Source organism: Ambystoma mexicanum, chromosome 7p, assembly GCF_040938575.1.
Source record: "Ambystoma mexicanum isolate Mex_15411 chromosome 7p, UKY_AmexF1_1, whole genome shotgun sequence".
In the NCBI taxonomy this organism is placed as follows: Eukaryota; Metazoa; Chordata; class Amphibia; order Caudata; family Ambystomatidae; genus Ambystoma; species Ambystoma mexicanum.
The window spans coordinates 231,430,449-231,453,004 of record NC_090939.1 but is presented as its reverse complement, the minus strand read 5'-3'; the positions used below and the strand labels follow the sequence as shown (position 1 = coordinate 231,453,004).

General features: G+C 44.3%; 1 protein-coding gene across 3 annotated transcripts in view; it reads left to right on the top strand.

The window, feature by feature from the left end:
• Positions 1-1,156: 1,156 nt before the first annotated feature.
• Positions 1,157-22,556, top strand: part of DOP1B (DOP1 leucine zipper like protein B) — a 1,145,257-nt gene continuing 1,123,857 nt past the window's right edge. For 2 of the 3 annotated variants that reach the window (XM_069636119.1, XM_069636117.1), the window contains exon 1: positions 1,157-1,366. The gene's annotated coding sequence lies outside the window, so the exon portion shown is untranslated. Of the gene's footprint in view, positions 1,441-22,556 lie in introns of all 3 variants that reach the window. The other variant, XM_069636118.1, reaches the window with a different exon arrangement.

Sequence of the window (22,556 nt, the reverse complement as noted above, 5' to 3'; positions counted from 1 at the left end):
ACTCGACTCCAAAGGTACATCCTGAATGGTCTCTACCGACGTGTGTGAGCAGGAGCACACAAGAATGGCGCCTCAGCGAATGCAACCAAAGACTACAGGAATGTTTGAAAGGTTTGTATGTCTGCTTGTCCAAGTTGGGGAGGGATGTGATGTCCACGTGACAGGAGGACATGGTCGGGAGAGATCATGTGGGGCAAGTAAAAGAAGGAGCAGGAGAAAGCCTGCATAGGCAGTCTGTGCTCGGACCTGCATCTACTGTGTCCATGCCTCATTTTGCTGCTGCTGTGCGCATGCTCAGGTCACACCTCCTACCCACCTCTGTGGCCCTCTGTATCCTTCCCTCGCTGTATATCCATTCTGTTGCTAGCTCTGAAAAAGTGTGCCGTTATGCATCTGTACTGTTGTTTACCTGTATAAAGCGCACTGTTGTGTGTCTGTATTGTTGTATACCTCTGTAAAGCGCTCCGCTGCTTCTCCACGCTAGGTCCATGCTGAATAAATACCATAATAATAATAATAAAAGGTGACTGTTGCTGAAATGTTATATATTCCAAACTGTCTGTAAATCCTACGTTTTTCCCCCTAATTCTTGCCCCAAAATATACTCTAAAATTAGTTTTTGACGCTTCTTAGAACAAGTCACGATCCTGCCCTTTAAAATAATAGAATATCCACGTAGACTTCAAGATCCATTTGTTGGTCAGCACCTGTGAAAAGGGAGCAGACAGTACAGTCACTGTCCCAGTCTATTGAAATAGTCAAACGATACCAAGTTCTTGTGTGAGGAAGAGTGACATTTTGAGGATATTTTGGCATGACTTAATGCATTAATAACTCGTTTTTTCCGGTAATATTTCCAAAGGCTTAAAAAATATGAATTTACAAAAATGATTGTGTAATCAAATTATTTGGTAAAATAAATAGATATAGTGCTTAGCATGTTTTAAATACATAAGCGTTAATAATTTGTTTACAAGCAAAAAGAAAGTCATTTTCTGCGGCACGTTACATATTTCACGAATGGCGCTGTGCTGGAAAATTCTTCTGTAAAATGGCTATTATGTTTAAGAAATCCAATAACGCGCTTGCTTGTTCAGTCCGTTTTTAGTTTCAATGTGTGGTCCACTCTCGCCACACAGGTCGCGCGCTTAGCTTGGTGTCGTGAACGCGGCTTGGTCTCCGGACTCCTCCTAGTTGATGCAAAGCTGTCAGGGGGTCTGTGCCACAGCGCGAGCTGAATAAGATGCTCATTGGCTCTGCTGTGCAGCCAGCTAGCACTGACCATTCAAACGAGAGCGAGTGTGAGCCACGGGGAGTGTTTGGCTCACAGCTGGCGCGGGGTGACTGGGGTCCGGCTCCGGAGCAGGTGGGTGAAATTCCGCCTCTATGCGCTAGTGAACTTGGCTGATTGCACCACAGTGCGCACGCATCTATTTTCCTGTACGTTGTTTTTACCGTTTTGTTTACGTATACAGTCCTACCATATGGTTGACTTGTAAGTGCTCATCAGTACAATGCATTACGGTGTCCGTTCCCTTATGCGATTTTATTTCATGTGCACTGCATTGGTTTATATAGGTACTTATTGTATGCAATATTTAACCCTAGCGAAATGCCCTAGTCGAAGGAGTGGCACACGTTACATGGGTTTATTGATTTAAAAGAGTTGCCTTATGCATGTGCATAACCTGTATAGTGTAGTGCCTTTCTGCCACATGCAGTGCCGTGCTCTGTGTAATATCTTGCTCTGTTCATTGACTTTACCTATACAAGTTAACTGTGTTCTCTTATCCAAGGTTTGGCTATAGTGTGGATCGACCAGGTTCAGTGCCTTGCACAGCATCTTTTAGAAAGGAACACCATGCTTGGTGAAATCCGAAATAATTTACAGTGCAATAGCTTAGTTAGTATACTCTCACCCGACGAAAGAATGACAGTATTTATAGCGGTCTGTATCCTTCTTTGGTGCTCTGGCACCTATACAAGTACATTGTCAGTTATGTTATATACTACTGCACCCAGCGCCTACATCTTCGTTTTATGGCCTCAGGGCTGCTCCGGATAGTGATGTAATGTGCCCCCACAAGAGGTAATCGGATCCTGGTCTATGGGGGAGGGGGGGTGAGTGGGCAAATAGGGGAGAGGATATGCAGCAGGTGTAGGGTAAACATACCAAAGAACTGGAAATGTACAAACAATTGTACAGGAACAATGCAGCTTGACGAGGAGGGTTTCCGATTATGGTAGAAAGGGTGTGATCTTTGGTAACAGATCAAAAGGATTGCCAATCGTGAACATTTTGAATAAAACCCATCCTTTTCCACAAAGGTATGTTGTAGTACATTGTGTGTGGCAATGGAATTGGTCAGCACATGACTGTGTGGCATGGAGGCTTCTTCACCAGATAGTTTTAAACACTCCTCCTCTGATAGCCATGAGGACGCCTAGCGGACTGGACGGAAGTGCCAGAACCCAGAAATGGCTACGTACAGGTAAATATGGGAAACACAGAAGGGGGAAAATCCCCGCTAATAGGTGCAGATTAAGGGAATGTGTAGTCGTCTGTATTACGAAAGCAGATTCCTGGAATCCGTGTCCATACAGCATTTGAAGATATGGGGGTAAAACGTGCTCTATCTAGAGTTGGTCTCCTTTGCTCAGTTTGCCAAAGGAAACCTGAAGAAAAGCCAATGCAATATGTTAGATATTTTTTATACTGTACCAAATTACCATCAGATTGGTCTCAAATCGGCAAGACTTGTCTGCAAGTTGGTGTATTGTGCTCCTGCTCGTGACATATGCAATGTATTCTGCAGAGAAAAGGCAACGAGCATGGTTGAAGCGGTGGAGATAAGAAGGATCAGATAACATTAAACCCAGTTCAAGCAGAGGTGGGGCAGTTTAAAGGAATAATGTTTGTAATCGTAATAGGTTGGGTGCATGAGGATACAACCAAAATAGATTGTCAGTCAGGATTGCAGAAAAACGGGAGGGTCAATTCTAAGGTTGGTATCTGAAGGAGAATGGAATATTTCTCGCGAGGACAGTTTTAGAGAGAAAAGAAGAAATGACTAAAGATAAGTTTGTGGCTGTGTGAAGGACTCTGTGTTTTGCAGCGGATCCTTGTGGCTGTGTGAAGGACTCTGTGTTTTGCAGCGGATCCTTGTGGCTGTGTGAAGGACTCGGTGTGTTGCTGCGGATCCTTGTGGCTGTGTGAAGGACTCGGTGTGTTGCAGCGGATCCTTGTGGCTGTGTGAAGGACTCGGTGTGTTGCAGCGGATCCTTGTGGCTGTGTGAAGGACTCTGTGTGTTGCAGCGGATCCTTGTGGCTGTGTGAAGGACTCTGTGTGTTGCAGCGGATCCTTGTGGCTGTGTGAAGGACTCGGTGTGTTGCAGCGGATCCTTGAAGTGCATGGGATTTTATGGCCCATCAGTGCAGTGTATGTTGTAATATTAAGTTTCCTACTCAGGGCACCTTGCACACAGCAATACACTTGTAACGATTGGTTAAAACAAAAAAGTCAGTAGTTATTATTTATCTATTGGATTTTGAAAGGGGCCAAGGCATGTTAAGAGCTGTTTCAGGTAACTCCTGAGTAATGGGAGAGGGAAATGAAAACCAACCCATCACAGCCTCAAGAAACATTCAGATTGGTAAAGTGCCAATGAAAGGGTGAGGAGAACAGTTTTGTTCAAGATGCGTGCAACCGAAGTGCGTTTGACAACCTCAGAATACTGATCCATATAGGTTTTTTGCCTTCATCATGTTTCAGTTTCAAGGTGTAGACCTCTGGAACAGTACGTTGGGAAGGGAGACGCACACAAGACATACCTTCTCATCCAGCTCCCAGGCCCCAACACTCTCGCGGAATGTTTACTTAGTCAATGCTTCACTCGGCTCCATGCAGGCCTACATGACGGCACTGCTCTATGGTACAGACTGAACTAAAGCCAACTCCCTTCGCGGAATGTTCACTCGGTCAATGCTTCACTCAGCTCCGTGGAGGCCTGTCATAGCGCACTGCTCTATGGTACGGACTGAACTAAAGCCAACTCCCTTCGTGGAATGTTCACTCGGTCAATGCTTCACTCGGCTCCGTGGAGGCCTGTCATAGCGCACTGCTCTATGGTACAGACTGAACTAAAGCCAACTCCCATTGCGTAATGTTCACTCGGCTCCATGCAGGCCTGTAGTACGGCACTGCTCTATGGTACAGACTGAACTAAAGCCAACTCTCTCGCAGAATGTTCACTCAGTCAACGCTTCACTCGGCTCCATGCAGGCCTGTAGTACGGCACTGCTCTATGGTACAGACTGAACTAAAGCCAACTCTCTCGCAGAATGTTCACTCGGTCAACGCTTCACTCGGCTCCATGCAGGCCTGTAGTACGGCACTGCTCTATGGTACAGACTGAACTAAAGCCAACTCTCTCGCAGAATGTTCACTCAGTCAACGCTTCACTCGGCTCCATGCAGGCCTATCACACAGAACTGCTCTATGGTACAGACTGAACTAGATCCACGAAGATATTTCTGTCACTTTCAAAGACATTGAGCACTGCTCAGATGTTGTACACATTTGAGATCGATCATAAAATGGCAATTGACCCACATTGAAGTTCAGCACCTTCAATAATGTTGCTGGGTGAATCACAGACATTATTAACCTGTGAAGAAGATTGTAATATGTTTCTGTCTAGATACCATTCACACAAACCTGATAACTGAACATTATTTTTCTGAAATAGCTCAACGTTTGATGACTGGCAACAAATCCGACCTGTCAAAGTGTTGTGTCTTATGTTTGAGCAGAATTGATAAAACAATATAACATTTCCTGTGTTCGGAAGAATCACGCACCAGCAGTGCATGCAATTTTGATCACAATATTTACCTGTAACCTCCACCTCCGAAAGGACAGGATCTAAAACTGGAACTGGATGACATCCTAGGCTAATATTTTGCTCACACCCCCCTCACAGGACCCGGAAACAGACTCTTGATGTTCCTGTAATATGGATGAGGCATGGGGGGGGAAGGCCACAGTAAAAACGCCTTTGGCATCAAAATTGCTGGCCATTGGCGAGTGATAATTGACTCTTCACAAGCAAGCTGTGTGCCTGTGAGAATCTAGGGGGCGAATACAATTTTATGCCTGCTAGTAGCTTGCAACTTGAAACTTGTGTCCCTGCATGATACGTCTTCAACAAGCATGGCAAAGAAAATGCATCACTCTGGCAAAACCCTGGTAAGACATGGGTAGTTTTTATTTTTAAAGTACAGTACTTGGATGGCATGACCAGTGGCACACAAATGCGCGAGTCACTTCTACAAAGGGGCAGGGCTCCATGCAATGCTATTTCTCTTCAGGTGCCCAAGAAGTGGACGTAGTTTATGCAAACCATGAATGCCAAAGGATACCCGGGTATTGTGACGTAGAACGCATCCCGCAGGAACCGTATATGCACAGCACATGCTGAGAGATGGTACACACCCAATTCGAAAGAAACGAGCAACCCTTTTTCAGTGTCCAGTGCCTGAGGACGCAGGGCCGAGAGGAAGGCGCATCAGCAAGTCAAACAATGCTGGCACTGGCTGGCCACTCGAGTGTATAGCAATAGAGAGCTTGAGGGCACCAGCGCCTTGATGAGGTAGGCAATGTACAGTGCAATGATTGCCACAGAGATGAGGTCAACTAGTGGAAGGAGACTAGTGGCAAGGGCACCCCCCACCCCATGTTTCTTCTTCCCTCAGGAAATAGACTGCCAGACAAACATCCTGCACAGTACAAGCTCCAGTAACCCGACCAGATAGAGTCCTGAATTAGAAGCAGCTCACTGTAGTGCCACCATCAGATCCTTGAACAAGCACTGGCAATGCCAACAGTTTTGGCTTTTGTGTAGGCACGAGAAAGGCACTTGCCAGGCACAGCCACAGTGGTATTAAATGGCCTTTGATGGTAGCAGGTGCAACATGGTGTAAGCACCTGGGTATCTAATAGTAGTGCCTGGCAAATGCCTACTACATATACAAGCCAAAACGGTTGCCTTTGCCAATGTTTGTTTTTAACAGGACGTGCTTATAAATCGAGTGGCTGAAGGTAGACCTGGTTGACATTGTTATTAGACCAGTAGCGGGTTTACTGCTCCAATTAAGTCATTAACTCCCAGAAACGGCTTTGAAAAAACACTGGTAGGCACTTTGAGTGCAAAGTTTGATGGCAAGACTTGATTATAGCAAGCTCAAGAGTCCTCATGAGGAGGTCATTTGGGCGGGAAGGGGTAAGAACTCAGTGGGAATGGCCATAGGATCAGCATGGCCATGGGCTGTCAATGGATGGGCACATAACCAAACAACACCTACAAGCTGTGTGTCCCTCCTCAAATGCCAATTTCTCCCTATCTGTACTCTTAATACCAGGTTCTCCAACCAGTAGATGGCACGTCACTGGTAGTTGACCCGAGGCTTCCCAGTTGCTCTTTGCATCAGACGCCAAAATGAGCACTGTGTGGTTGTTATTTTATTTTTTTTTTTTTTTTGTTGTGGTGGTGTCTGAATTCCTTTGGCGTCTTCCCTGAATCCCTCACTCTCCTCTTCCTGCAAAGCTAACAGTCAAAAGCTGTGGGTGAGAGTAGGGGCTGCATCTGGGCTGGATGGTTCTGGGCAGTGTCCAAATAAGATAAGTGGTTAACTATGAATGCCTAATGTAAATGGGTAATGGGTGTTGTGGCCATTGTCACCAAGAGGTGCAAATGATGGCTGATTAGAAAGGGAAGGGATGCATATATTTGCATGCCATGTGAAATAAAGCGTAGGCTGTGATCGTTTTAGTCTCACTGTTTCCTCTGATGTATTTTGGTTGGCATTACTTTGTATCATGCAGGTAATTGTAGGCGTGTGTGTTTGGTGATTTATGGTAAACCTTTGCATTTTTTTTCGTTTGAAGATACTGAGTTCTAGCATCCCAACTTTGTCAAAGGTTAAGATGGAATTTGCTGTGATATGGAGGAGGCCACATCTATGCGTGTCCAAATACTGGAACTGAAACCGTAATGGTATTTTTACATTTAGTCAAATGTGGAAAACCACAAGATAAACTGCATTCTGATGCTTGTCCCCCTACATTTATAAAACTAAAAAGCCATGTAAATTAAAAACGTGCTATCAATGCCAGGACTTAAACAACATGATTTGAGAGTTCTGTTTCAGTCTGTTTTGTGAAAGAACAGTATGAATAAAGCAATTAGGTGTGGAAAATGAGCAGTGGTTTATGTATATATTTTGATATGTATAGGATTAATATAGTTTAAACCTAGTAACTAAGTAATAGAGCACTGTACAAAACAGGGTGGCGAATACAGGGAGAGAACATTGAAGAGAGCAATGGGATGGGCGAACAGTAGTGTTAATCCCATTTCTAGATCTCCCGGTCTGTGTACATAGCCAGAGATCAATGGAGAACCATTACGCATATGTTCACATTCTGGCAGGGGGTTTCCAGACTTTCAATACTGGGTTGAAATGGTGCAATTTATGAGCAAAAAATCGTGCAAAACACCATACAATTTCTCCGAGCCAGTGGCATGTCCTCTGGCTCGGAAGTCTGGAGGCAGGTCCACTGGCTCCCAGTGAAGGAAAGAATTGTGTTTTAAAAATCCTGGCCCTGGCACATAAGTGCATCCACGACTTAGCCCCCCCCTTACCTGGTCCAAAGAATTTCCAAACCTAAACCCTGCAGAGACTGTGCAGGAAGGTCCAGCTTCCCAACCATGACTGCCACTTTCTGGAATGCCCTCCCCTCTCGCATTAGAGCAATTGACTCTCACTCAGCATTCCAGAAAGCCACAAAGAGCTTGGTTTTAATATGACCCTGCACTTGTTCCTCTATATGTTTGTCTACAGATATATCTGTATATGCCACTGAGTAACCTGTACTAAGATCTGTTGTTGTTTTGCCGCATTCTTGTAACCCTGAATTAAGCCTTCTTACGCTCCTTCACAGTGCCTCGATGCCTGCGGGCTATAGTGCGCTCTACAAATGCAAAAATAAATAAATACAAAATAAAAATGTGCAAGTAATTCTCAAATGCATGGACAATTCCAATATGTCTGAGGGAGCTGTATGTTCAAGCCAGGCATGGTCCATTGGTCATGCACCAGAATGACCTGCAGGGAAGGCAGTGATCCTGTGAGCTGTTTTTTGTGGTACTTCCTCCTTGATAAAGGGCAGACTTGTGGGCGATGACCACGTGTTATGAATATTTTTCCCCATCGCTACAACCATACTCTTTGCTCAAAGTTTTTAATATAATGATACATATATTGTCTGGTTGGGCTGTTATATTCATGCACATTCAAAGACATCTGTATAAAACTGAATGTTATTTTAGCCGTGTTGTCACACTTTTATTGCATACTAGCAGAAAGTACCCGTTCTCCGAACAGGTTCTGTGGACAGACATGACAACTCTCGCATCAATTGTTGAAAATCGATGATCCAGTAGGTCACTGTTACGATTTGCTTATTGCTTGATGTGCTTTTCACCCTGAAGTAAACTGCACTGAGAATGGGTGCATGTGGCTGGCTGACCTACCCCTGAGCAGATGTTGGGGGAGGCGAGAGTTGGTGTGCTGCTGCTTACTAGGACCTTCTGTGCTCTCTCCCCACCTATCATCTCACCCTGGCATGGTGCAGTTAATTGCAGTGCAAATATCTTGGAAACCGTGCATCCTAGGGCCTTGAAATGTGGTGTTTTGTTCCTTGTGTTGACCGGTCCTTCTACAACCATATTGATATTTCGCCGATTTCAGGCAACTGCCTCATGTGTGAAGGTGCTGAAATCCAGGGAAAGGAGTCAGCCCTACAGATAAGGGGTGTATCGCTATTTTTTTACTCCCTAAAAATAGGTAAATATTCCCAAAAAATAAAAATAGGGAGTAGAAATACTCCAAACAAAAAATTGGAAACTGACATGTAGAACCATGCACCCACACAGCTCCATGGATCTGTTTGGACTTGTAGTAAACCTAGGACCTCTGGAAGAAACTACTGGTATAACTGCCTGATAGGAATAATTTAACATGCATCTTTTAATGTGCAGGTATAACTAGGTGAAAAGAAATCATTATTACAAAAACGTTTCCGTTGTCCAATGAAAATATTTTTATTCGCTTGTAAAATACTCCTTTGGGAGCAGGATGTACATTTTTACTCCCTAAAAATCATTTTACTCCCAACATTAAAGAATAGGGAGTAATATGCTCCCACTTCGAAATCTTATCTGGATCACTGAAAGGGGCGTGGTGTCCAAATCTCACGTAGCCAGTAATGTCCCGAGGGTCCTAGGTAACAATGAAAAATGTGGTGCAGATTGGTCAAACAGTGTGGGATTGTGTAAGGAACAACGCTTTGCCAAGCCACAAACACATTTTGACTTTTATTCATATTTATAGATGACTTGATCACAGGGTTTACACATGTTAATTTTTTCAATCTTGCTAATTATTTTGATATTAAAAAAACATTTAAGGGAAGTCAACAAAGTAGGCGATGGCTTAATTTTCCTAGACTGAATTCTGTGACCTGGCATGTTGGCTCATGAATTGGAGATATGATAAACTGTCAATGGATTGCATTTTTTGACAAACCAGAATGTGGTATATGCTGTTTTATTTTATTTTCTTACATTTATTTTTAAAATGTCTTTATTTTAAACAGTTTTAATACATTAATTGAAATGCTCCTCTGATTTGTTTTTTTAAAAAACAAACTACCCTTATTCAAATCCTAGCTGCAGATGCACCATGCAGCAAAAGATGTACCATTTCCATCCATAGTGGGAAACCAATTAATGTTTTCCCAGCGTAAAAAGAAAATGCATCTTTGATCTGCGGTGCATGAGTTAGAGTGGGGCGGAAAAAGAGTAACGTTGATATGCATTTTGCAATAATAAACACACATTATGAAAATTATTTCCCCAAGAAAGCTGTCTTCGATCCTAAAAAGTATGTAAACTAAACACTGCAATGCAAATGCTATTACGGAAGCATCCTTCAAAGTTGCTGATTATTTGTTGAAAAACAAATGTACTTTTACAGATGGTGCAGTGCCTCCTGTGGCTGAGTCTGATGTGAGAGATTTTAAAAACTGTCCCGAATTTGTCTACCATGTTAGGTGCAAACGTTATGGCAAGTAGGGTATCTGCACTGTCAGCTAATGTGATCGCCTATCTCTTCTCGAATCTCCCTTTCTAAGAAAAACGTCCTGAAATCTAAACTTTCATCTTGTCTGACAGCATCTGATTGCTGTTTCAAGCTACACACCAGATTACTGAACACTGGCTGATAGCATGCAGTGTTAGCCTTAATTTGGAATGCCCCTATTGGTGCCTACGTTTTGATATGCTGAGAATTTTTAGGAGAGCGCTACTAACAAAAAACTATGTAATAAAGATGTTTTTGAATTTATTAATATCATGGTAAATGCATATGTTATTCCTTTTTTATATAAAGAGCAAATATACAGCCCCAAAAAATCTTGGTATAAATTCTCATACTCCTGGATATCACCACCTCAGTAACTCCTGCATATTGGCCATTAACTAAAAGTAGGAGAACCCTGTTAATGCAATAGTTTAGGCTTCTAGGATTCCATGTCTTAATAGTGAATCAATCAATAACAAATAGTGAATCAATTAATAACAAATGAATGTATAACAACAATAAATAACACATTGTGTTTCTATTTTTTTGGGGGGGGGGGTCTGCCCCCAAACCGCTGTTTACCCTGGCTAAAAACCCACCCAAACCGCTTCCCCATAAGTTTCAATCCTTCACCTCAACCCTACATATGTTTTTGTAATTTTATTTAGTTATTTATTTTTTGTTAAAAGTTCCATTAGTTATTTAATATTCGTTATAAGGACTGTATACCGGCTTATAGGTGTCACAAGTGACACCTAATAGTCCACACAAAAGAAATGTATGGTCTGCTGGTAGGAGTGCATGGACCTAATGCATTTCTTCTTCTCATTCACATCTTGGAGCAGAGCCTAGCACACTGGCGATAGCGTCTTGGCCCACACAGCTACAGCCTGAGCTTGGCTGTCCCAGGTACATCTTTATCATCACAGCTTAAAGGATGGCCCCTTACAGAAGATGACGCTTGTTCCCTGTCCTGATCACTCGAGGTTAACTTGTTCACTGTACATCTCTCACGTTCCTCACAGCTGGGCGGATGGTTCTTTTTGAAGTGGGGTGACATTTGTCTGACCCTCACACCTTAGAGAGTGGTCTATATAACCATTTTGAAGTGGTGTGGATGTCCCCTGTCCTCGCAACTTGAGTTTGTCTGTGTGTTAGATTGTCATTTTGTAGAACGATTTGCAGACACCACCGCAAGAGTTGACTTTGTGGACACTGCAGTGAACATTCCCATGTACTTCACACCTCCTGAGGGGTGTCCCTGCATCTTTGCGGACGCTTCCTCAATCTTGCAGTTCAGAGAGCACTCTTCTGGTAGAGAAGGTTTAGATCTGGGAATGTGTGCCAGAAATCATTGCTCAGATCTTTCTTAAATTGGGACTACCCCAACAGAAACTCTAACAACGGTAGACTTGAGATGTCTGTCATGGAACACGAGAGGCACTGGTTTTACTCTGCTAGATGCTAAAAGATCATATGTCTTCCAGAATGTTCCTATAATTGCCTTGCAGGAGACTTTATGCACTGATACTTTGAATGTAGAGGGATTTTCGGCCTTTCAGCAAAAGCCCCATACAGGGACAAAGGGTCGTCCTACTGGTGGTCTGATGGTTTTCTGTAGCAATGTGATTTTTAATGCAGCAACTCTTCTTTCGAATGAAGAAAATGGTATCCTGGTTGTACGAATGGAAAAAAGGAATGAGGAGACGGTTTCCAATTGGATTCTGTGTAATCGTTATTGGAACCCGACGGCCGCCCAGTTACTTGACTTCCTGGGAATCTTGTCGGATCTTCTGGTGGATTTTTCTTCCCAATTTCCAGATGATTATATTATCATAATGGGGGACCTTAACTCACAATGGGTTGACATGCAAATTGACAATGTATCTGTCAAAACAAAAAAGATGGTCATGCATGGTGTAATTTTATGTCATTGTGGTATCTCTTCGTATTGAATGGTAATATTAGGGTGGATATTTCCAGTAGACACACCTGGCAACGGGACGCCAAACTCTTCCATCTATATAAATAAAAATGCAAATATTTGTTTTTTCGAAACCTTAAATCTCAAAGGTCTTCTCCGATTGCTTTGAAATTTTGACACGACGTTGCATTCGAATAGGCGCGTGTTTTTACATACCTACTATACATAGATGTCACACCTGTGACAGGTAAAAACATGCTTTTTCTGAAAAACAAGCGCCATATGTTGGACGTAAAAGCAACACACACTGGCTCAAATACGTGCCGAGGAAGCAGCAGAGCAACATGCAGCCAGACTTTAGGATGCACAGTTGCGAGCGCAGTGATCGCATTCTGCAGCTTCAGATCTGCTTTAAACGCGACAAGCTGAGAGTGGCTCAGCAGATCAGCAGCGTAAAACACGATTCCGTGCTCAGCAATCACGCGATTACAATCGCCTTGCATTCCGATATAACCCAGCTGATGATTATAGTTTGAGCTGGCATGTTCTGATCGGCACCATGACTGAAGTTTATCCTTATTGGAAGGCTCTGAAATTTGATGGAGAAACTAAAGGAATGTGTTGCGCCACCAGGAAAATTAAACTGTCTCTACTTGAAGAACCGCCAGAGCCATTAAAAACTATACACAAGCATTGTGAAATTAAACATATCACAAACGTGCGCTTTCTCTTTTCTTTCTTTTCCTTTTAACCAGACTGAGCCACAGCAACGCATAGCCAGGGACAGCTAGTTGATTATGTTTCTCTGTAAACCTCTGTTTGATAGCTGCTCAGAATTTCACATTACAGAGGGAACCATAGATGATCATAATATCTTAGAAGCAACCATTAACCTGCCTCAGAAAAAGCAGGTGCAAGTTTTTCCTGAACAATTGACTGTAAATAATGCAGGGAACCGGATGGTTAAGTTCGATAGAGGTGGTTGGGTTCTGACAGATCAGTTGAAGTCAACTCTTACTGATCTCTCGTTTTCACAAATAGTCAGCTTGCCAACCTTCAAGATTTTGTGACTTTCTTTGCAATTGAAACCCCCCACGATCTGGCCAAAGTAGGTGCCTGAGGCCCCATAAATAACCCTATGATTTAAAAACCTATCAAAGGGAAAAAAAGTATTAGGCGCCAAAGATGGCTCTTAAAAGATAAGATACTGGATGCCCAGGTACGAGACGTAAATTAAAAGCTTTAAACAATTCTCAAAGAAACTGGCTGCGTTCCCACAAATTTATGAGAGAACAAAGAAAAGGAGAAGAAATGTTAGATGCTGTCTGTGCAAAAAACTCCAGAAATGTCTGCTTGATTGTGGAACCATTGAGAGGGGTTAGGGGGGGGTCAGCAAGAAATTATCATACAAGAGTCCTCCGGGATCGAACACTTCACTGGCCTTTATGGCTCTCCAGGTCATTGGGCGGTAAAGGTAGCACGATCTACTGAGTGGTCCCTAAATTACACCTCGGAGGATATCGAACTCTTGATAAGAAAATCTTCCTCCTCAAGGGCCACAGGGCCTAATGGCCTCAGTAATGCTGTTTTGAAGTTGAACCCTATACTTTGGTCAAAGGTCCTAAAGATCTTGTTTGATAACGTTATCTGTACGAGACTGCCCCCTGATTCATGGAGAAGGTCCATTGTTACCTACAAGAAGGGAGATGGATCTATCCCATCAAATTATCGGCTTATCTCCATCCTAGATGCCGACGGAAAGATCTTCTCTGGCCTTAGTCTATTGGAATTGGACAAATGGGCAGAGCCAAATGTATAATTCCAAATAAGCAGACTGGTTTTAGGAGGGGGCTCTCCACCTTTCTGAATACTCTAATTTTGGGTTGTCTGAGCTCGGACTCTCTGCAAAAGGGTAGGTCCCCCTTATTTGGAGCCAGGGTGGATCTCTCGCAAGCTTTTGATTCCATTAACTGGAATAGATTGTGGGAAAAACTAAAGCTATGGGGGATCCCGGTTGCGTTGCTCTCTATTCTGGTGAAACTGAACGAAGGATCTTCATTAAGAGTCCGGTTATCCAAATTGGGTGCCCTGTCCCAATCTATCCGGATAGAAAGGGGTATGCGCCAAGGATGTCTACTAGCAAGTCTCCTCTTTATCCTCTATCAGATCTAGTGGAGTGGTTGGGAAACACTGGGTTGGCGGCTCCCAGACTCGGTAACTGGAAAATGAACTGGTTGGCCTATGTAGACGACATTGTTGTCTTTGATCAGACACAGGTTGGACTGCAGTGCCTACTAAATGCACTGATGCACTATGCTAAACGTAATAAATTAAAAATCTATCCTGTAAAATCTAAGGTGATTGCCTTTAAGCACCCCTTTAAGAAGGTCAAACCCTTCGTTTGGCAATTAGACAATTCCAAAATGTCTCCATAAAATGGGGTGATTTATCTAGGCTTCAAAATTACTTCCTTTATGACCAGGGGTGGCCTTCTCCTTGTAATGGATCTAAAGGTAGTCAGTTTAGCTGCCCAGATGAAAATAATCTGTCTGCAGTACTGCAAGTTGTTCCGGTTCTCATTTTTGCGATGGAATGTAATCTGGTGGCCTATAAAATAGACTGGGACAAGATTGAAGGAAAAAATATGGAAGAAGTCCTTGAGTCTTCCAGATTGTGTCCCGATCTCTTGTTTAATATTTGAGCTTGGTCTTATCTCCCTGAGGAATTGGCTAGAGTGGAAATGGGTCTCATGCTATAGATTGGTTGTAGCACCTCCAAGATCCTTACTCTTTGAGGCTCTGGCGGACGCTATGAGGAAATCTTCCAACCTTTTATTGAATACTTTGAGATCTAAATGTGATGAGATTCTTTCCTTGTCGGACGCAGACTCTGAAGCTCTTGTCCAGAATCCGTCGAAAGTAAAGGATCGTCTTCATCGGATGGATTGGATAAGAACTATAGCTAGAATTAAGAGGGCTAAGCTATCCTCGTCTCCCCTGCTAATGGACAAACCAAGCTTCTTGCTCCCACAATACCTAATTAAATCCTATGATGCTCAAATGAGGATGGATTTCCTAAGACTCAGGCTTAATCTATTGCCAACTCTTGAAATCCTCCATGTTCGTTCGGTTGATCGCTATCCCAATAACTTATGTGACAGGTGCACCGCTAAAGTAACCCAGTCAATTCGTCATCTTCTGCACGGGGACCTGGCCTATGAGACTCACAAGATTTAAACGTTTTGTCCACGATTCTAATTTTCTTTGTTCAGACATGTTCTGGGACAGACTAATATCTGGTAATGAGGCTTTTCTTACATTTGAAGTTGTGCCCGTCTTAAAAGAGCTTAATTTGTTGGGTAATGGGCCCAATTTGAATGCTAGGCCAATAATCTGAGGTTTCATATTTTTTATGTTTAGTAATTTATTACCGGTATATTGTTTTGGTATTTGTTTATTATTTACTTTTGAAAAGTCATAATTTTTCATTTTGTCTAATGCAGAGTGAATAAAAAAAAAAAAAGGTTTATTTTTTGAAGATACAGCAACATTTGGCACTGTGGAAAATGGGGTGGATGCTCCCATTGTAGTGTAGCAGGCACTTCCCTCGCTCTCTCAGCTTAGGGGGCTCTTACCTGTCCATCTTGTCCTGGAGCCTGACTTACCTGTTTGATTGGACTCTCAGCTGTGCCCTTCCAGGGAACAGCTCTGCAGCATAGAGTGAGTTGGTGTGAAATACCTATTGATGCTGTAATCCAGAGGGTATTGCCTCCTTTTGCCGACACCCGTTTTTCCAACTGGTGTTTTGCCGAAAATTTCCATCTACATTTTTTGGGGGGTGGGAAAGGGTAAATCATTTTTTTTTTTCAATTAAGGGGGGCTTACCTCTAAATACAAATAGTGTGGGCAACAACATTATGCAAAAGAAAGTGTTCGAGAAAGGATATTTCAGCATATTCAAGCCTTTGGCTTCCCTTCCCCACGTTTTCAGCATGGAACAAGGTGGCACACTTAAGCTGAGCACACTCCGTGGCTTCTCTAGCACGAGGATGCAGTTCAAAACTTCAACATCAGGGCCTTCTGTGCCAAAGTCTCTTTGCCATTTAAAGTCTTATTTCAGAGGGCCTGATGCAACACGACAAACATTAAAGTTCCTTTCTTCTTAGAATTTCACATATATACAACTTTTCAGACGATTTACTGTTCACCCGGGGCCCCCCCCGCCAGGCTCGGACCAAATTTCTCTACTTCATCAAAATCGAAGACATTCGACCGCAGCACAGGATTTTGCTTAACCTGTTGCAGGACACTTTGATTCACAATTACTCGTTCTCTTCTTGATATACCATTTTTCTCAGTTCACTTTTGCCACTTCTCAGCTGGATACCTTAGAGACCCTTGATTGAACACCCACGCGGTTCTGGACCACTGTGTCAAAGGTATGGTATCTTGCACTCAATCCCGCATCAGCGGTTCAACTTGGCTTGCTTCTCTTATCACACGCGTTTTAACAATGTTCGTTCCAGCACTCGCCATACAATGTTGCTGCTTGCAACCTTGGTTTCAACACAGACTGGTCTTGTATCGGTCTCCCCAACTCACTGGCTTTGTTCTTGGAGCCAAGGACGGTGCCACAGCGGCTGCTGTTTCTCCCGGCCTTTATTGACGTGGAAGGGCCCCGGCTATCTCCGACACACAATGCAGGATTCTTCAGCCTGGTTTCCTGGTCTTATGCATTCTATTCTCGACGTCTGTGGAAAGTAACGGTTCCTTGTCAAAAAGGTCAAGGGAACTTCTCTCCTTGTGATCCTCTTCTGTTTTGCCGTCTTTCTTCTCTCGTTCGGCTGCCGTCTCGAAACTGCTATTTCCGCATGTGCTTTGCCTCAGTCAGAGTATGCTCTCGTGCTCCACCTTTTATCTGTGTGGGGAAGCATAATGGATGTCAGGTGTGTGTGATGGTCAGTAATTGCCTGACCTCGCCTGACCATTGTATTGTGACACATCAGGTATACTGCTCAGGTGGTAGTCCGTTTTCTCTCATAGAGGGCTCTCTGTGATAATGTTTGTGTTGTAAAAGGGGCTGGGCGGTAGAGTTCCTAAATATCCTACCTGGTAGGATGGGGTAATGGTGTTACAGCGAAGGGGGTACCGCGTCTCACCATCTGGTGTCCCACTCCCCAAAGACCCCTCACCCAGGTGATCCTCCCACACTGGTCCCCCCAGGAACTGGATCCAAAAGCGATGGCCATGTCCTGGCCGCCTGCATGGCAGATCCCCCGGGGACTAGTGAGTGAGACACATTTTGGTTTCTCACATCTCACACTGTTAGGTTTGAGTGCATGGAGAGTGCTTGAAGCAGCTTCCCTGTCTAAGTGCGCGTGTGAAGGGGGGAGGTGTTGTCCTGTGAATGAGAACCCTTAGAATGTATGGTTGAAGGTTTTGAGAGTTGCACGCGTGAGTGTTCCTTGAGACTCAGTTGGTGCTTGGGAGCCATGTGATTATATTTCCAGTGGTGTTCTCTATGCATTCTATACAAACACTGAAAAGAGCAGGGTAACTCTAGGCTCTGGACCAGAGTATTATGATAGCATCAAAAAACAGAAAAGATATGTCCAGAGAAAAGTATATTTAGAAAAAATGTATCAAAATTTATTTAAGGTGATACAAAAATTGAAAACTGGTGAATAAATCACAAAAAATTATACACTGATCATTTTAACATGGCAAAACAGCAGCAACAATATGCCAAAAATCGGCTAAAACATCATCACTCCTACTCAACAAACATGGTGCATTCTATAACTGAAAGGGAGTACATCAACATCCAACTTTACCCAGGGCTCCTGCGTCATCCCTAAAACCTGCTACTACATAATTAAACCTAGAAATGTCCTGCATTACAGTGCAGTACTGCATTCAGGGATTTACTTGTGCATGTCTTTTCTTACCTTATCGAGAAATGTACTTGTTGAAATCGCTAGCTTAATTGAAATACTAGGTTCTTATATAGTACTTCACAGTTGATAACCAATTATTACAGTGCTTATAAAGCAGGGGTAATTTTTCCAATGTAATGGTATAGTTTATCAACCTCACAATGAGGAAAGGCTATGTCTGCCTTGCTGTGATTTGAGCAAGCAAGGTGTAGGCTGGCACTTGTCGTATGTGAACATGTAACCTGTGAGCTACCTTGCCTCCCTGTATTGTGCTACTCGCCCTATGCAAGTACGTACTGGTGCAGATTCATATAGAAGTTACTGGTAGTAACTGAGCTACTCCTGACTAATATATTGCAGTCCTGGAAAGAGAAGAGTAGCTCAGTTACTTCCGATAACTTCTTTGTGAATCGTTGTATCTCCCCAGTAGTAGCGCAGCATACTTCGTTTTTAACGAGCTGCCCTTTGCACTGATGTGCCTTACACGTGAATCAAGCCAAGGAAGTGCCTTTGTGATCCACTGTGCAGAAACTGTGAGACACTGCCACACCCTTTTGTGTTTATTTTATTTCTAGACTTTGCCATGGTGCTTTACAAAATTTATGAGATTATACAATAATTAGAAAAGATGGCATATAAAAACAGAAATACAAAGGAAGAAACCAAGAACAACCAATAAGACGAAACATAATGAGGAATCAGAAATGCAGTCAAATTTGAGGATCCAGTAACAAAATGCATTGTTGCAAGACAAAAACGGCCACCCCCCAACCAAAAATATCAATGGGGAGGCGGATATTAAAAATCGAGTCCCAGGGTCAAATTAAAATAAATGGCCTAACGGGAGAAATAAAAGCCCATAGTCCAAGCACTTGCCCAACCTGTTAAGTCTGACTCGAACCCCAACCTCCCGGCTCCATGGGGGGAGACAGCAAGATGACACCCCAGTCCACCAACCCTCCTGGGTTGAGTGGCGCAGACAACTAGCTGGCAGCCACCACAGGAGCTGCACCAACAGAGAAGACAAAACCACCATCACGAAGAAACCAGGCCAGCAACAATGGATACAGCAGAAGCCACTTCCCCAACAAGTCGGCAGCAGCACCATGCTCCCAACAGCAGCAGGCAAACTCTGGGAGCACGGAGGTACAGCAGCTGCTAACATGGACCCCGCAAGCCCCCTGCCACAGCCGCCAAGAAGACAGCGCAGGACCAGGCATTGAGGACCCAGAGGGATTTCCCCCCCACCCCCTCTCAATGAAGGCACGCCCTTTTACACTCGCACCAGAATAAATACAACCCTCTAGGGGGAAAAAGGCCCAGGATGCGTTTACAAAGTTAACAAGTGTTTATTTCGACAAAACAGAAAAACACCAGCAAAGAACTCTGCGGCACGAGAACGTTCTGCCGAAAAAGTGTTCAAGCAGGATCTTATGGGACCGTGCCATAGGTGACGTTATCATCTACAGTGAAAAACTGCATGGCTGGTTGATGCGACCCCCTGCATGGTCGGCCTGCTCCATAGGGGATGGCAGGTCATTGGTCCCAGCACAGTCCGTCTGTCTTCCATCACGTGGGTTCTGCTGGGCTCATCGTCTCAAGGGAACCAAGGCTGAAGAAGCAAGTGGCTACATTTGTGAACAATGCTACTCTTATCATTATACAGTGCACCTGGCAGGCTCGGGGACTGGCACGGGGGGGGGAATCTCGAGGTCAAACCGACCCACACATCCTTCACTCATTCCCGATAGCATCATCTGCACCCAAGGCTTCCAACTCGTTTTTTAACTATAATGTATACCTCCCTGTACCTTGCATTACAAACCGTGTCATTGTATATAAACGTGGGATGACCATACTCTCATATCTTTATGGTTGATTGGTTTATGGTCGATGGTTTATGGTCGGTGGTCTGGGACCAACTGGTATCTTGTGTGAGAAACCTGAAGGCGTTTCACTCGCTAGTCCCCAGGGATCTGTCATCCAGGTGGCCAGGAAACGGCCATCGCTTTTGGATCCAGTTCCTGGGGGCGGACCAGGGCTGGAGGATCACCTGGATGGGGGTTCTTCCGGGAGTGGAAGTGGGACACCGGATGGTGAGACGCGGTATCCTCTTGCCTGTAACACCCTTTCCCCATCCTACCTGGTATGATACCTTGGAACTCAAACCCCTTACCCTCACCCCCTCTCCCGGAACACTTTCTCAAGGGCAGTTCACCGTGAGCAACAACGGACTAACACCAGAGCCGTATACCTGACATGTCTCAATACAATGGGCAGGCAATTACTGTTTATTACACACCATCACACTTCCCCACACAGATAAAAGGTGGAGTACGAAAGCACCCTCTGAGTGAGGCAAAACACACGAAGAACCAGCAGTTCCAAGATGGCAGTTTAATACGAGGAGAAAGACAGCAAAACCAGAAAAGGGTTTCAAGGAGGGAAGTGCCCTTGACCTTTAAAGACTATTACTGTCATGAACCTTGGAAAGTAAGAAACCTAAGACCAGGAACTAACGCTGATCAAACCTGTACGGTGTGTCGGAAGTACCCGGGGCTCTCCCGTGTCGATAACCAAGGCGGGGAGGAGCTATTGCCGCTGTGGTACTGTCCTTGGCTCCTATAACACAGCAGCGTCAGCATAGCTGGTGAGTCGGAGAGACTGATAACCAACCCAGCCTGTGTGTTGAACCAAGGTTGCAAGCAGCAACATTGTATGAAGATATCTAAGCGAACAGTGTGTGAGACGTATGTGATGAGCGACAAATATATTTGGGAACCAAAGGAGTGACTGAACTTTGGGAGCCCAAGAAAAGATTCCGTAGAAGGAGTGGAGTGGTCCGGCACCATGTGGGTGCTCATTTGAAAGTCTGTTAGGTATCCCAACTGATGCTAAGTGTGAGAAAAAGGGAATCTTGAGATCGAAGTACTCCTGCAACAGGTCTAAATCCTGTGCACATTCAAACGTCTTTGATGGTTTAATGTATACTGCAATTGGTCCGAGCCCGGCTGAGGGAGACTAATTGGGAAATTGAAAGAGATCTGAGCCTGGCTGAGGGGGATCTGGGGTGAACCGTGAGTCAACAGAGAAAGAATATTCTCTGAACATTGGAATAAAGGGCTCTGAGCCCGGATGAGGGGGATCCAACATTGAACTTTGGGTTTTGAAATGGATGTGAGCCTGGCTGACGGGGATCCAGGGTGAACACCCAAACTGAATACTAACGTTTGCATATTGTTTCTTTTGTACATCAGGCCCTCTGAATAAAGAGATTTGGACACAGAAGGTCCGGATGCTCGTAATTGAACTGTATCCTCGTGCCGCTGAAGCCAGAGTGTGAGCTTTGCTCAAGTGAACCGCCTTGCCCCGTGCTTAAAACGTGGGGAAGGGAGGCCAACGGCCCGAACATCAAGACATATCATTTTGTGAACACTTCTTTCTTTTTCATGAATACTACCCCACACTATTTGTAAATTGGCATTAAGGATTGGCACTAGGTTTTTTAGTATAGGCCCTTTCATTTTGACAAGACTCCACGAGGACTGCATTATTATTTTATGGTCGTAGTTTACTCCCATCTGTAGATTTAGGTTCAGATAGGTGTTTATCACACCCTTGATATGGCATTTATAATGCGCCTATACACAAGTGTTTCAAGGCGCGACGAGGCAAGGGAGGGGAACGGAGGGAAGACAGAGACAACAATCTTACTAGACCAGGTGACATTGAGATCACGCAAGGGGGGAAGGGGGAGAGGGGGAAGTGCAGTACATGGGGTAAACAGTAAATAAATAGGAACAATAAATAAGAAGTACGGCCAGCTGGTGGCAGGTGCAGGGTAAGTAGGGGTGGCAGTAGGGATACAGAAACGGCCCAAAGTGCAAGGGTTGCCAGAGGGGCAGTGCAGGTGTGCAACTGGCGGGGAGGGGATCTGGGCACGAGAACAGAGGGTAGCCAGGTGACCAGTGCAGTTTCAGCCAGGAATTCAGCAGGGGAGAGGAGGAGAGAAAGCAGAAGCAAAGGGGAAGGTCTTGAGGTGCTTCTGGAACCGGAGATGGTTCTCCTCAATTTTCAGAGAGGCAGGGAGGCTGTTCCAGAGGGAGACCCTAGCTGAAGGAGATCTACCACCAACTCATTGTTTGGAGAAGCGACTGACCCTGAGGGAGGTGGATGAGCGAAGAGCTCGAGAAGGAAGATATTTAGGAAGAGCGAGTTGAAGGTATTGAGGGCCCAGGCCCCAGAAGGCCTTGCGGACAATGCAGAGGGTTTTGAACTTAATCCTCAAAGCCACTTGGAGCCAGTGCAGAGATTTCAGTCCTGGAGGGATACGATCCCTGGACTTGATGCCAAGGACAAGTCTCGCAGTCCTGTTCTGGATGAGTTGCGAAAGTTCAATAAAAACCCTTGAACTGTGGTCACTTGTATCTGTCTAACTGTTGATACCATGCCTTCATTACTTTTGGCATTCAGGGGTCTCGGGACTAGGGCGT